The sequence below is a fragment of the Copadichromis virginalis genome, linkage group LG22, assembly GCF_057382275.1.
Source record: "Copadichromis virginalis isolate Kocher_CV1m ecotype Utaka linkage group LG22, C_Virginalis_male_GT1.1, whole genome shotgun sequence".
Classification (NCBI taxonomy): Eukaryota; Metazoa; Chordata; class Actinopteri; order Cichliformes; family Cichlidae; genus Copadichromis; species Copadichromis virginalis.
In genome coordinates, this window is record NC_140638.1 from 6,299,265 (window position 1) to 6,313,473 (window position 14,209).

At 42.4% G+C, this 14,209-nt stretch overlaps 1 protein-coding gene and 1 long non-coding RNA gene across 3 annotated transcripts in view; one reads left to right on the forward strand and one right to left on the reverse strand.

Moving 5' to 3' along the window:
• LOC146682558 (putative HLA class I histocompatibility antigen, alpha chain H) overlaps positions 1 to 14,209 on the reverse strand; it is a 60,879-nt gene that overhangs the window by 30,176 nt on the left and 16,494 nt on the right. The window lies entirely within an intron of this gene.
• LOC146682560 (uncharacterized) lies at positions 5,886 to 8,670 on the forward strand. 2 transcript variants are annotated; one of them, XR_014917527.1, is made up of 4 exons: positions 5,886 to 5,947; positions 6,881 to 7,029; positions 7,731 to 7,895; positions 7,973 to 8,670. It is a non-coding gene; the product is annotated as an uncharacterized LOC146682560 (long non-coding RNA). The 2 variants fall into 2 exon arrangements; XR_014917526.1 differs by lacking the exon at positions 5,886 to 5,947 and having other exon boundaries at positions 6,612 to 7,029.

The following is a 14,209-nucleotide window of genomic DNA, read 5'->3' on the forward strand; positions in this document are numbered from 1 at the left end:
TGAAAAATTAATCTGTGATAAGACATAGCTTATCAAGATAGAACCATGTAACTAAAGATGAACCAAACTGTTCAGTTTTATCTAACTCTGTTTTAATAAAGGCTGTTGACCCCTGTTATAGAGTCTGACAGCTGCAGGGATTATATACAAATATTCAACTATCCCAGAATCAAACCAGGTCTAAATAAAAAGGAGTGAGTATCACTACAAAGGTTAACTCAGTGGTCCTAATGCTACAGTTTGATATCAGCAAACACCGAGCGCATACATTGATAGGACACCACAGCCATGCTATCATCGCAAACACTGATAACAGCATAAATCGAATTAAATCAGGACTTGATGAGAGCTTCTGAGTATCACTAGAAATATTATAAACAGTCTCCATACCACAGTTTTCTTTCAGTAAACACCGACAGCATTCACTGTTAGCATAGCACATCCATGTTAGCAGTGTATAACTGGATGGTTTAGCATATTAGCACAGGTATCAATAAAGGACTACCGTATTAAATACTTTTACTAACCTCAGGCAGATGGACAGGCGCTCTGCAGGTGGGATTGAGCGCCTGTAGTTGGTGTCTAGGCGGGCGATGCTGGGACCGACGAGGGAAAGCAGGTCCTCAAACTGGCCGACGGTGATAGCGCTGGAATCGGCCGTCATCCAGGCGCAGCTCCTGGAGCAAATGGTGAAACTCACCAAACTGCTCACGCCTCTGGAGGACCTGATGGACCCAGGTACGGCGAGGACGTCTTTTACGCTGCTGCTCTGCTCTCCACAGTACATAGAGAAAGGAGACTCTCTCTTCAAGCGCTAGCTCGACAGCTGCCATCTTGCAAAGATAACGGTCTGGCACAACTTCCTCCCACATTCCTCCCACATTTCCGGTTCACGCGCGTCAAAATATCATATTTTGACGCGCGTGATTTTTCTTGGACACGCGTTGAGACGCGAATGTGCACGCGTCAAATTAGGGGCGTTTGGGGCGTTTTATTCGCGTCCATCGCGTTCGGTGTGAACACACCGTAAGTCTTCTTACCACAAAAATGCTATTGTAGAGTATGAGAGTGGAGCTGCTCTTTCGACACTTGAACCCTTACTACCCTACACACTTGAATGTCCGAATGAAGTCACTTATCAGATACGAGACCTGTCACCTGAGTACATCGCAGCTGTTACCAACGTCGCCACCAACAGTTTTATCAATGAACTGCAAAGCATTGCTAGACTTAGTGGCAAATCTTTTGAAGCTGTTCTGCATGAACACCTTTCCCAATGTGCTCAGTCAGTCACACACAGCATAGAAGCTCCTACCCCAGTCGCACAAAGTGAACTAACAACCCAAGTACAAGCAAATGATCAACCTATCCAAAGTGAAACTGCAGAACCAATCAAAGCTAACGAACGCATCAGCGATTTTCAGTTCGTCAACCAGACACAACCAGATCTACAAACTACCATTCCACAGAGCTTTATAACACACCCTGAGGTGCAAAAGGTTGTAGTAGAGCACATAGTGCGAAGTGAAGCTCTTGTCTCACCAGTGAGCGCCTCCTTCTGCCTCACAAATTTTTCAGGCAAACTGCCCTGTCCTAGTCATGAGGTGGACTTTGATACATGGCGCCACAGTGTAGAGCTCATACTTCAAGATCCCAATCTGTCTGACTTGCACCGCTCGTGGAAAATCTTAGACAGTCTCGTACCGCCTGCTGCCAATGTGGAGAAACCTCTGGGCCCTGAAGCCTTGCCTTCAGCTTATCTTGAACTACTCCATTTAGCTTTTGGCACTGTCGAGGATGGCGATGAGCTTTTCACCAAATTTCTCAACATGTTACAAGATGCAGGTGAAAAGCCTTCACACTACCTCCATCGCCTGCAAACAGCTCTCTCAAAAGCTCTGAAAAGAGGTGGTGTCGTAGCTGGTGAAGCAGACCGACACCTTCTGCATCAATTCTGTCGGGGGTGTTGGGATAATGCCTTGTTAACAGATCTTCAGCTCGAAAGAAAAAAGGATAAACCCCCCTCATTCACCGAGCTGCTGCTACAGTTGAGAGTAGAAGAGGACAAGCATACTGCAAAAGAAAGCCGAATGAAAAAACATTTTGCTGCCACCAGACCAAAAGTAGCCTCTCACTCTATTGCTGCAAATGCTGACTTTCCTGCGCTCACCATGCAAGACGATCTCACTGAAATGCGAACACAAATAACTGCGCTGCAGAGTGAACTGACAAGATTGAAACCCCAGAAAGTAGACCCACCAGTAGATCCTCAAACAGATCTGGTCACAGAACTAAAAGCACAAATCAGTCAGCTTCAAAGCCATCTCGCAACATTAACCCCGAACCCTCCTAGGAAAAAGTCTAACCCTCCAAAAGCTACTGTTAAGACCAACTCTAAAGTACCAGAACGAACCCCTTTGACACCCCAAGCTGCGAAGCGTAGGCCCAAGCCTGGATACTGTTTCCAGTGCGGCAAAGATGGCCATATTGCCTCTGTGTGCCCAAATGACCCAAACCCGTCTTTAGTCACTGACAAAAGGAAACAGTTGAAAGAAAAACAGTTACTGTGGGATAGACAAAACAAGCAAACACAGCCTTTAAACTAAAGGGAGCCCTCATTGCGGGACAAGTGGGTGCTACGGATAAAACCAGTCCCACCGAACCTTCACATAAACCCAAAAAATGATTCTCAAACAATAAATCAGCCACTGTGAAACTACCCAAGGGTCTAATTGGAGCTAAGTACACTGCTCAAGTAAAAATCAATGACCAAGCTTGCAACTGCCTTCTTGATACCGGATCGCAAGTGACCACAGTGTCCCGATCGTGTCACTCTGTCAGGGAAAGAGCCTGAAGTCATTCCTGCAGGCCAAAGTCGAGTCTTAGAGGGTTTAGTCCACGCGAAAACTGAACACTCAGGCAGGTGGGTAGTAGTCGAGACCCCCTCTACATCCTCCTTTCCAGGTGGTGTCTTGGTCACCAACTGTCTACTTACCCTTGCTGAGAAACCCTCACAAAAGCTTCCAGTGGTCCTGCGAAATGAAAGTAAGCATGACATAGTTATCCCTGCGAAAAGTGTCATTGCTGAAATGCATGCTATTCAAGAGATCATACCAAACAGTCAGATCACAGAGCAGTCCAAACAGACTCCCAGCTCGAACCCTGCTGAGCTTAATCTTAACTTTGCTGATTCTCCAGTCCCTGCTGGATGGAAAGAACGAATCACACAAAAGTTAAGTGCTATGTCGGAGGTTTTCGCACTACACGATACAGTCTTTGGTTGCACTAACAAACACAGACCCCGCCCCGTACAACCACAAGATCTTGATGCTGTATGGAGGCATCTGCAGGAACTAAGCGATGCAGGTGTCATTCGCGAATCCGAGTCGCCATTTTCCTCACCAATAGTGATGGTAAGGAAGAAGAACGGAGACGAAAGACTCTGTGTAGATTACCGTAAGTTGAATCTGAACACCATCAAAGACGCCTATGCGCTTCCTAATTTGGAAGAAGCATTCTCCGCCTTAACAGGATCGAAGTGGTTCTCGGTCCTTGACCTCAAAAGCGGGTACTACCAGATTGAGGTCGATGAGGCAGATAAGCACAAAACAGCCTTCGTATGTCCGATGGGGTTCTTCGAGTTCAACCGGATGCCCCAAGGCATAACAAACGCTCCCAGCACATTTCAAAGGCTGATGGAGAAATGTATGGGTGACATCAATCTTAAGGAAGTCCTGGTCCATCTAGACGACCTTATAGTTTACTCTGAAACCCTCGAACAACATGAGACTCGCCTTCTCCACGTGCTTAATCGTCTCAAAGAATATGGTCTGAAGCTATCGCCTGAAAAATGTATGTTTTTTCAGACGTCAGTTCGGTACTTAGGCACATTGTCTCCCAAAACAGTGTAGAAACAGACCCCGAAAAAGTAGCAGCGGTAAAAACATGGCCAAGTCCCAAGAACTTGAAAGAACTCCGCTCCTTCTTAGGGTTTGCAGGGTATTATAGGCGGTTTATTAAGGACTTTTCTAAGATCGTAAAACCCCTTACCAACCTAACTGCCGAATAGCCCCCACTGCGGAAAAGCAATAGCTCTAAGTCCAACTACATCCAATACTTTCAGCCAAAAGCTCCTTTCGGGGAGAGATGGACAGAGAGTTGTCAGAAAGCGTTTGAGACTATTATAGACAAACTGACTTCTGCCCTTTTAGGCTTTGCCGATCCCAAGTTGCCTTACGTATTACATACAGATGCAAGCACAATCGGGTTAGGGGCAGCTCTTTATCAAGAGCAGGAGGGAGAGTTGCAAGTAATTGCATAAGCAAGTAGAGGACTATCAAAAAGCGAAAGCCGTTATCCTGCTCATAAGCTTGAGTTTCTTGCCCTCAAATGGGCTGTAACGGAAAAGTTTTGCGATTACTAATATGGCAGTCCTTTCACAGTAATAACTGACAGTAACCCTCTAACTTACATTTTGACCACCGCTAAGTTAGACGCGACGAGCTATCGCTGGTTGTCCGCCCTGTCCTCTTTCGAGTTCCAGCTTAGGTACAGAGCAGGCAAACAAAACATGGACGCAGATGGCCTATCTCGTCGTCCGCATCTCGAGCCATTAAATGACCTTGTCTCCCTGATGGAACAGGAGCGGATCCGTCAGTTTGTGCAACACCACTTGCCTGGCACCGATCCTTTCACTCACGTTCCCACTCAAGCTGTCAGTGCAATCTGTGAGAAACATCTAGTCCTCCAGTCTCTTGACACAGACCATGCTCTTGCCTGCCCACTCGTAACATCCCTGTCTATGTCCGTTGATGCTGTTCCTGACAGTTTCGACCAGTGTGATGCTTTTCCTGTCATTCCAAGCTTGTCAGAAGAAGAGATAAGTCAAACAAACGATCCTGCTATCAGTGAAATCATACACCAGCTTGAAACAGGTGAAACATCTCCTCCTACTGTATGCAACGAGATCCCACAACTTAGCATCCTTCTGCGTGAGTTAAACAAACTTGAGTTGCAGAACGGGATTTTGTACAGAAAAAGGCAAGTACACTCAGAAAAATTATGGTTCTTAAATGGTTCTTCAGATGTCTTCATGGTTCTTTAAAGAACCATCATACGTCAAAGAACCTTTTTATTTTGTGGATGGTTCTTCAGCTATTACAAATAGTTCTTTAAAGAACAAAAGGTTCTTCATCCTTAGCAATCTAAGTTTGATGGTGTAAATGGCATAAATATTTATTCACTATAACGAGGCTGTGAATTATACTGTGTGTGTTCTTTGTGTGCATGTGTGTGCGAAGGGGGAGGGCGGGATACCTTGCAATTACCTTTTAAGAGAAGATGGTAGGAAACTGAATATTCAAATAAAAGTCAGAAATATTTGCAAACAGTAGACACAATACACACATTCAAATACTGTACTTTAGTTTTAAATTTTAATAAAGCATTACTATTTTCTACTCCAAGGCATTACTTTTGAGATTATTATATATTTTTGAAAATATAGCATAATGATAATACTAGTTATTGTAAACTTTACAAACCACCCAGCAGTATGTAAAGTCAAATTATAAAATACAAGTAAATAACAATTGCAGAACAGAATGTCAGTGTAATGAACACACACTTCGTTTTGACAAAGCACACTGCTTAGGTAAATGATCTGAGTAGTTGTTCATCACTGAGCAATTTGTTAATATGTGTTTCGAGCCAAATAAATGACAGGGAGAGAGAGAGTGACGTCAGAACACGTCATACTATAACCTCCCGGGAGCGGACGGAGGGGGTCAGTCGTTGGGATGCACAAGCGCAGACAGAGTGCGCGAGCGGCGGGCCTTGACCTTTCGGGGAGAAAAACTCTTTCTCACTGACGGTGACAGCGAAACGGTTAACAGTCTTCAGTACCTGCTGGACTTTGAAGCTCTGGATTCTGGGAATGTTGGAAAAGGTAAAACATTTTCATTAAAACCTTATTACTGTTTTGTTTGTGTTACTCGTCATTGTAGCGTGCTGTTAATGTTGTGCTAACAGTAGCGATTAGCTAGATACGTTAGCCGTTGACGTCAGCGCAATTTAGTATCTGGTATACAGAAACTGTTTTCCTAACAAAACCACTGTTATAATTAAGTGAAGGTGCTCCCAGCTAATTTGAACCTTTGGCTTCTAAAATATGTGGTTCAATTGCGTGCTGCGTACATAACCTAATGTCAGCTAGACCAAAATTAAAATTTAATATATTGTTAAAGTCACTAAAATGGCGCCTGAAGCTTGTTGTGGCGTGAGCTCTGTGTCTGCTCTAGAAACTCTGAAATTCTGTAGATCTGAGCCGTACATTAAATACTCACATGAACCTGTACTTTGAATTCTGTAAGAGCTGTATAAAATACAGCTATGCATGAGTGTTTTGAATGAATAATTAGATTAGATAACTCTTTATTGTCTAGTCTAATTATATAGAAATGAATAGAAATGTGACATGAGAAGGTGTGTCTTTGACTGTTCCTGCATAACTTATTTTCGGACTAGTTGACAAGTTATGCTCCGGTCATTTGATGTTTCCAAGATAGATGTTCTTTTGTAATATAGTTAAATTTTCTTTGTATATTTCATTTATCCACCATCATACATCATACATACAAGCTAAGAAGAGGTCGTTATACTAACAAGAGGTATCAACGCTGGGCCAAAGTTCAGCACATGGTTAAAGTTTGTAATCCAGCCAGGGTGTAAATATCACTCAGCAGCCAGAGCTGAAGCAGGTAGCATCAACACGTAAATCTACTCTACCCGGCTTAAATCACAAGAGCACCTCTGACCAAAAAGCTGTAGATTTTTCTTGTTTGCACAAATTAATCCAGATTCACATTAATTGTGTTCACAGCTCCAACAAAATGAGGAAGAGGAGGGGGAGAAACACAATTAGGTTGAATTACAATTGGATGGAAGGCAAGGACAAGGAGAAGGAAGCTTAGGATGAGGAGGAAGAGAAGCAGCAGGAGCATCTTTAGGGATCCCTATGATGTCATTGAGGTTTGTTTCATTAATATGGTCCTCTCACAAAGAACGATGATTTGTTTTAGTTCACCTACTTCCTGTATTAAATAGTGATGTGCAAAATGTTGTGAAAAACCATGGAGCAGGTACGTATAGTGCATCTGCAGGTAAATGAACCTCAAATCTCTAAGACAGACTGAAATCTGTATATTTATCACCCTTATGATAAAACCCACATCAGCCATTGGTTTATGGACTTTGTATTTTGAAGCCTCAACATTTGCATTATTGCTGTTGCTATGTTGGGACCATATTAGGATGAGGGATCAGAATCTGGAGTCATGCACACTATTGTTTCATTTAGTGTGTATCCATAAGATTCGTACAGCAGATCCAAGTTGTGCCTTGAAAACAGGAAAGTCGTCTGCATAGAGGAGAACTTTAATAGCAGGCTTGTACAAAGTGAGGCTTTGTGCTCTCGTTTTACTTCTGTCACCCTGTTTTGATGCAGATTTCACTTGAAATCAGGCAAGAACTGGACTTATTTTTTATAATGTGTTCTTGTGAATTGATTGTGTATCGCATATGTTTTATTTGACTTTCTGCAAGACAACAGTCGTCCACTGGCCAAAAAAGTTTTCCAAATACCTCCACTTGATCTAGCCTGGATTTAGAAAAGAATAGCAAAAAAAATCTGCACCTCCTGCTTCAGATGCAATTTGTGTTTCTGTGTTCAGAGGCAGCGGTGAGAGGGGAGACCTCGGCTCATCCAGCTGGAGAGCCTGACCAGGAGGAGTCGAACATTAACTCAGCTCTTCCAGGGCACCCTGCAGACTCGGCTGTTGGCATCGACGAGGGATGACGTGAACGCCAAACTGGAGTCCATCACAGGTCAACTGCAGGTATGCGAGTCAGACCTTCTGAGGAGGGTTTCACTTTTCTCTCTTCTTTATAATTGACTCTTTTCTCTCTCTTTCAGCTCCTTGTCTCAGAGTGGGAGGGGTTTGAAGCACAAAGGGAGGAACTTGTCATTTGGTTGGCTGATATGGATGTCCGCCTGAGTGAGGTTGACCAGCTGACAGGAAACACCAGTGAAAAACTGAAACAACTGCAGGTGTGGGCTTGTTTTGATATGACATATATTTGATATGAAACATACGTCAGCGACATTATCCTAAACTGGACTAACAAAGGACCATGAGTACAACATGAAACGTACATTACATAGCGTAAGGCTGAAGTTCATTGATCATTTTAATCATAAACTTTTTGTTGAAATGTTTTTACTGAACATGCAAACATCTGCTGATGAAAATGTGTTGATTTATTGGTCTGTTATGAAGCTATTGCTATTTCTAATGTGTTTTATCACTTTCTGATGTTTTATTAATTAAACAATACATGTATTATTTGTTGTGTTATCTGTAGCTATAGTATTTATATATTTATTTATAGTATAGCAAATATATTTAATTATTACTGTTTAAAACACTAATATGTGACATGTATTAGTAGTGATGTTGTGCTGAGGGTTAAAATGCCTTTTTGTCTTTTGGTATACTACAAAATGACAATAAACCATTAATATATGTCTATGCTGTGCTCGTATTTATTTTACCCTACTCAAATTCAATTTATGATGCATTTTATTTTGAAAGATTTAAAATGGTTTTTTAAAGAACCACTCAAAAAAGGTTCTTTAAAATGGTTCTTTTAAAGAACCTTTTTGAAGGACCTTTTTAAAAATGGTTCTTTAAAGAACCATTTTTAAAAAGGTTCTTTGAAAAACCATTAAAGGTGCCCCAAAGAACCATTTCTTGATGGTTCTTTGGGGCACCTTTAAAGGTTCTTCAATGAACCACTGAAAGAAATGGTTCTTCAAAGAACCATTGTTTGAAAGGTTCTTTGTGGCACCAAAAAAGGTTCTTCTATGGCATCAGTCTAAAGAACCACTTTTGGTTCCAGTTGGCACCTTTATTTTTCTGAGTGTAGGTGAAGAGACCCAGTACCAGCTGGTTCTTCCTGAAAGTCTAAGATCTATGGTGTTCAAAAGCCTTCACAATGACATGGGTCATTTCGGTCTAGACCGGACCCTTGATTTAACCAGAACCAGATTTTTCTGGCCAAAAATGGCCTCAGACATAGAGCCAAAGATCAAAAGCTGTAGCAGGTGTGTTTGCAGAAAGACCCTGCCAGAGAGGGCGGCGCCCCTAGTAAACATTCAAGTCACCAGACCTCTGGAGTTGGTGTGTATTGATTTCTTGACAATTGAACCGGATCGCAGCAACACTAAAGATGTCTTAGTTATTACAGATTTCTTTACGAAGTATGCTGTAGCAATGACTACTCCCAACCAAAAGGCTAAAACTGTAGCCAAGGTCCTGTGGGAAAACTTTATAATCCACTACGGTTTTCCCAAGAAGTTGCATAGCGATCAGGGAGCAGACTTTGAGTCAAAAACTATCAAAGAGTTATGCGACCTAGCTGGGATTCAAAAGGTCAGAACTTCGCCCTACCATCCCAGGGGAAATCCTGTGGAGAGGTTTAATAGAACCCTGCTAAACATGTTGGGTACACTCAAAGACGAAGACAAGAAACATTGGCGTGACTTTGTTAAGCCACTCGTTCACGCGTATAACTGCACCAACCATGAAAGTACAGGGTTTACGCCGTATGAGTTAATGTTTGGCAGGCAGCCTAGGTTACCCATTGATCTTGCCTTCAATGTCCCCCTGAACCATCGCCAGCAGCAATCTCACTCACAGTATGTTAAAGCCCTCAAATCTCACCTTCAGCAGAGCTATCAACTGGCTACCAAAAATGTTAGCAAAGTTGCTGAACGTAACAAAACTAGATATGACAAACATGTAACGGAATCTGTCTTAGGCGTTGGAGATCGCGTGCTTGTAAAGAATGTTCGGATTAGAGGAAAAAACAAATTGGCCGATAAGTGGGAGTCCATCGTCCACGTGGTTGTAAGTCAAAAAGACAACTGTGGTGATATGTAGGTGTTCATGTAATGATAAGGTTTACCAGCAGGGGGCGCTGTATTTAAGAAAGCTCATAAATGCCTCCAGGGGAGCACATAAAAGAAGACTGGTCTGTGGTGTGAGAGGATGAATGGTGTCAATAAAATGTTTGGAGCAGTAGCTCGCAAGGCATAAGTGGATGCTGTGTTATTTTTAACAAGCGCTACGAAGACAACACAACAACCTCCCAGTATACACAGTCAAACCCGATCATCACCATGGTCCCACTAGAACTCTCCACAGAGACCTTTTGTTACCTTGTGGGTTTTTGCCAACTTTTGGAGAGCTGAAAGATTCTATGGTTCGTGATCAAATTGTGTATGGGATCCATGATAAACGAACTAGAGAACGGCTGCTCAGAGATTCCAAGCTAACTCTGGTTGAAGCAGAAAGACTGTGTCATGCAAGTGAGTTAGCCCTGCAGCATGCAAAGACATTTAATGAGACAAGCGTCGCTGCAGTACATGATGGTGCAAAAATAGCTGTGGTTAAAAAGAAAATGAGGAAGAATATGTCGCGAAAGCCCAGCAAAGAGGATACAGTGTACTCCTGTAAGCGATGTGGTAGCAGACATGAACCTAGACAGTGTCCAGCTTATGGTAAAAGATGTTTGAAATGCGATGGAAAAAATCATTTTGCCAAACAATGTCTGTCGAAAGCCAAACCCAAATCAGTGCATGTAGTTGAAGAGACTGACTTAAGCAAGACTTTCTTTGTGGGCATGGTGTCACTTGGGGATGTAAAAAGTGAGCATAACGAAGCAGAAGACAGTGAGCGACGCTCAGATTATGAAGACACGTGGATTGTTTCACTCCCAATACAAGGAACTTTGGTGGCACTAAGGATTGATACAGGTGCACAGGCAAACCTAATCAGCATGACAGAGATCCATGCTATGAAACCAAAGCCCAAAATAATAAAGAAAAGAGTACCTCTAAAAGACTACAATGGAAAGAATATTGAAAGTAGTGGTCAATGCAGGCTTAAAGTGACAATAAAACATAAAGATTATGATGTATTGTTTAATGTTTTTCCAGAAGGTCGTGAATCACTGCTGGGTGGCATGACATCCAAAAGATTAAACCTAGTAGAAGGAGTGTACCACATCAGCTGCAGAAGCAGCAAGTGGACAGCGAGGAGCAGTTGACTCCATTGTACAGTATTATGAGGATGTCTTCAAAGGTTTGGGATGTCTACCATGCACTTACAGTATCCAGCTGACAGAGGATGCAAAGCCAGTGATCCATTCACCACGTAGAGTCCCAGCTCCACTGAAGGACCGTTTAAAGAAAGAACTGGACAGGATGTCGCAGTTGCAGGTCATTACAAAAGTGGAAGAACCAACTGAGTGGGTAAACTCAATGGTGTGTGCGGATAAAAGGAATAAAAACAATGATTTGAGAATATGCATGGACCCTGGCGATTTAAATCAAGCCACAAAACGTGAGCACTACCAGATACCAAAGCGTGAAGAGATTGCAGGTGAAATGGCAGGCGCCAAATACTTCTCAAAGCTGGATGCAGCACAGGGTTTTTGGCAAATAAAGCTAGATGAGAAAAGTTCAAAATACTGTACTTTCAATACACCTTTTGGCAGGTACAGATTCCTCAGAATGCCATTTGGCATAATCTCAGCATCTGAGATTTTTCATCGTGCCATGGACAACATGTTAGAGGGATTACAGGGTGTTCGCTGTTATGTTGATGATGTGGTTATTTGGGGCTCCACCTAGGGCTGGGCGATATGACCCAAAATTCATATCTCGATATTTTTTAGCTGGATGGCGATATAAGATATATATCTCGGTTTTTTTTTTTAAAGCCATAAGTTAAGAACAAAAAGAGAGTTCTTAGTCACACTGTGTCCCAGATGTCACGCGGGCACTTTTATTTACATACAGCGTAGATGTACATGAAAAAATTACTCAAAAATAAATTATCAGCATAAATAATCATGGTCCATAAATAAAAGAAAACAATGTTTTTGTGCATAACAAAAAGCTCACAATTGTGCAGTCAAAATTTAAACTAATAGATGCTGAGTATAATAACAAAGACAGATTTCACAGCTGCACCACGTCTCTGAACAGGTGCCATTTGTGGTCCTTATACACACACAGTACGGTAATATTACGTTGAAGCACAGTACGTATCACTCCGCGAGGCTCCTCCTCGGTAGCCGTAATCCTCCGACAATCCATCAAGCGCTGCAGCTCAGTAGCTTAGCAAAGTCATATTAAAACATTTTTTGACAGATTGCTGAGCGCAGTGTATCACATAAAATCGGTTTGCGGTCAGTAAGAACAACCAGAATTCATACATAAGGCGCGCTGTCAATTTTTGAGAAAATGAAAGGATTTTAGGCCGTGCAGCCCCTCCGGGCTGCATGTCGTTAGCGCGGTTAGCTCGTTAGCGCGGTTAGCTCACTAACACGTTGACGCCGTCCAGCCCCACGCACGGGGCGATCCGCAGTAACTCACTAACGGAGATTTTCCGCTTTCATCTTGTCATTGCCTGCAGGTGAAGCTATGGGGGAGGGGGAGTTGTGTTCAGTGAAGGAGAGGCGAGGCCGAGTAACGCAGCGTAGAGACAAAAGTGGACGAAAGAGAGGCAAACCTGCGGCTCCACAAGTATAATTATAACGTAACATAGACTATATCGATATAAATGATATTGTCACATCTTACATCTCGTATGAAAATATATCGATATTTTTAAAAAACTCGATATATCGCCCAGCCCTAGCTCCACCCTACAAGAACATAATGAAAGACTGGTGAAGGTGCTGCAACGGGTGAGGGAGAATGGATTAAAGCTAAATCGTGACAAGTGTCATTTTGGTGTAAAGGAAATAACATTTTTGGCAGACAAATTCTCTGCTGAAGGTATTGAGCCAGATGAAAGAAAAATAAAAGCCATCGCAACAATGCCACGCCCGACAGATAAGAGAGGTGTGCTCAGAGTGATAGGAATGATAAACTTTGTAGGAAAATTCATACCTAACTTGTCAGTGAGAACATCAGCACTAAGGGAGTTACTTCGTGATTCAATAGAATTTAAATGGACAACGAAGCATGAACAAGAATGGAATGATTTAATAACCACACTGACAACGCGCCCAGTGCTTGCATATTATGATCCAACTAAGAGTCTGAAAATCTCAACAGATGCCTCAAAGGATGGGCTTGGAGCTGTTTTACTTCAAGCTGAAGAGGGGAGCTGGAAACCAGTTGCTTATGCTTCTAGATTCATGACTAAGTCTGAAACCAGATATGCTCAGATTGAGAAAGAATGTCTTGGGCTGGCATATGGACTTGATATTTTTCACTGTTATGTTTATGGTCTTCCTACCTTTACAGTTGAGACAGATCATCGTCCTCTTGTGTCAATCATTAAGAAAAATCTGAATGAGATGTCGCCGAGGATTCAACGTCTCATGATGAAACTGCAGAGGTACAGCTTTGACTTGATATACACACCAGGCAAGCATTTCGCTTTAGCGGATGCACTGTCGCGAGCATCAGAGGTGTGTCACGCAAGCTCCACTGAGAAAAAAGTAGACGATCATGTTAATATGATAGTGGAGTCTCTGCCAGTGTCTGACGCAAAGATAAAACAAGTATGTGAGGAGACAGCTGCAGACAGGGAGCTGCAAATGGTGATGGAAAATATCCAAGGAGACTGGCCCAGAGGGTCTTGTTCAAAATATTATGTTAGATCAGAGCTCAATGTGGTAAATGGACTGCTGTTGAGAGGCAATAGGATTGTGATACCACATAGTCTGAGACAGCTGATACTTCAAAGAATACATGAGGGACACCTGGGAATAGAAAAGTGTAAAAGGAGGGCTAGAGACACTGTGTACTGGCCTGGTATTAATAAAGACATTGAGACCATGATCGGAAAGTGTGAAACATGTAACAAGTTTCAGAGCAGACAGGCAAGAGAACCCATGATGATTCCTGAACTTCCTACAGCGCCTTGGAGGAAAGTAGGAACAGATCTATTTCATTTTAATGGGAAAGACTATCTGTTGGTGATAGATTATTACTCTAACTTTCCTGAGATTGCTCTGCTTACAAGTACAACTGCTAATAATGTGATCACACATGTGAAGTCTATCTTTTCCAGGCATGGAATACCAGAAACTGTCATTAGTGACAATGGTCCTTGCTATAATTGCAAAG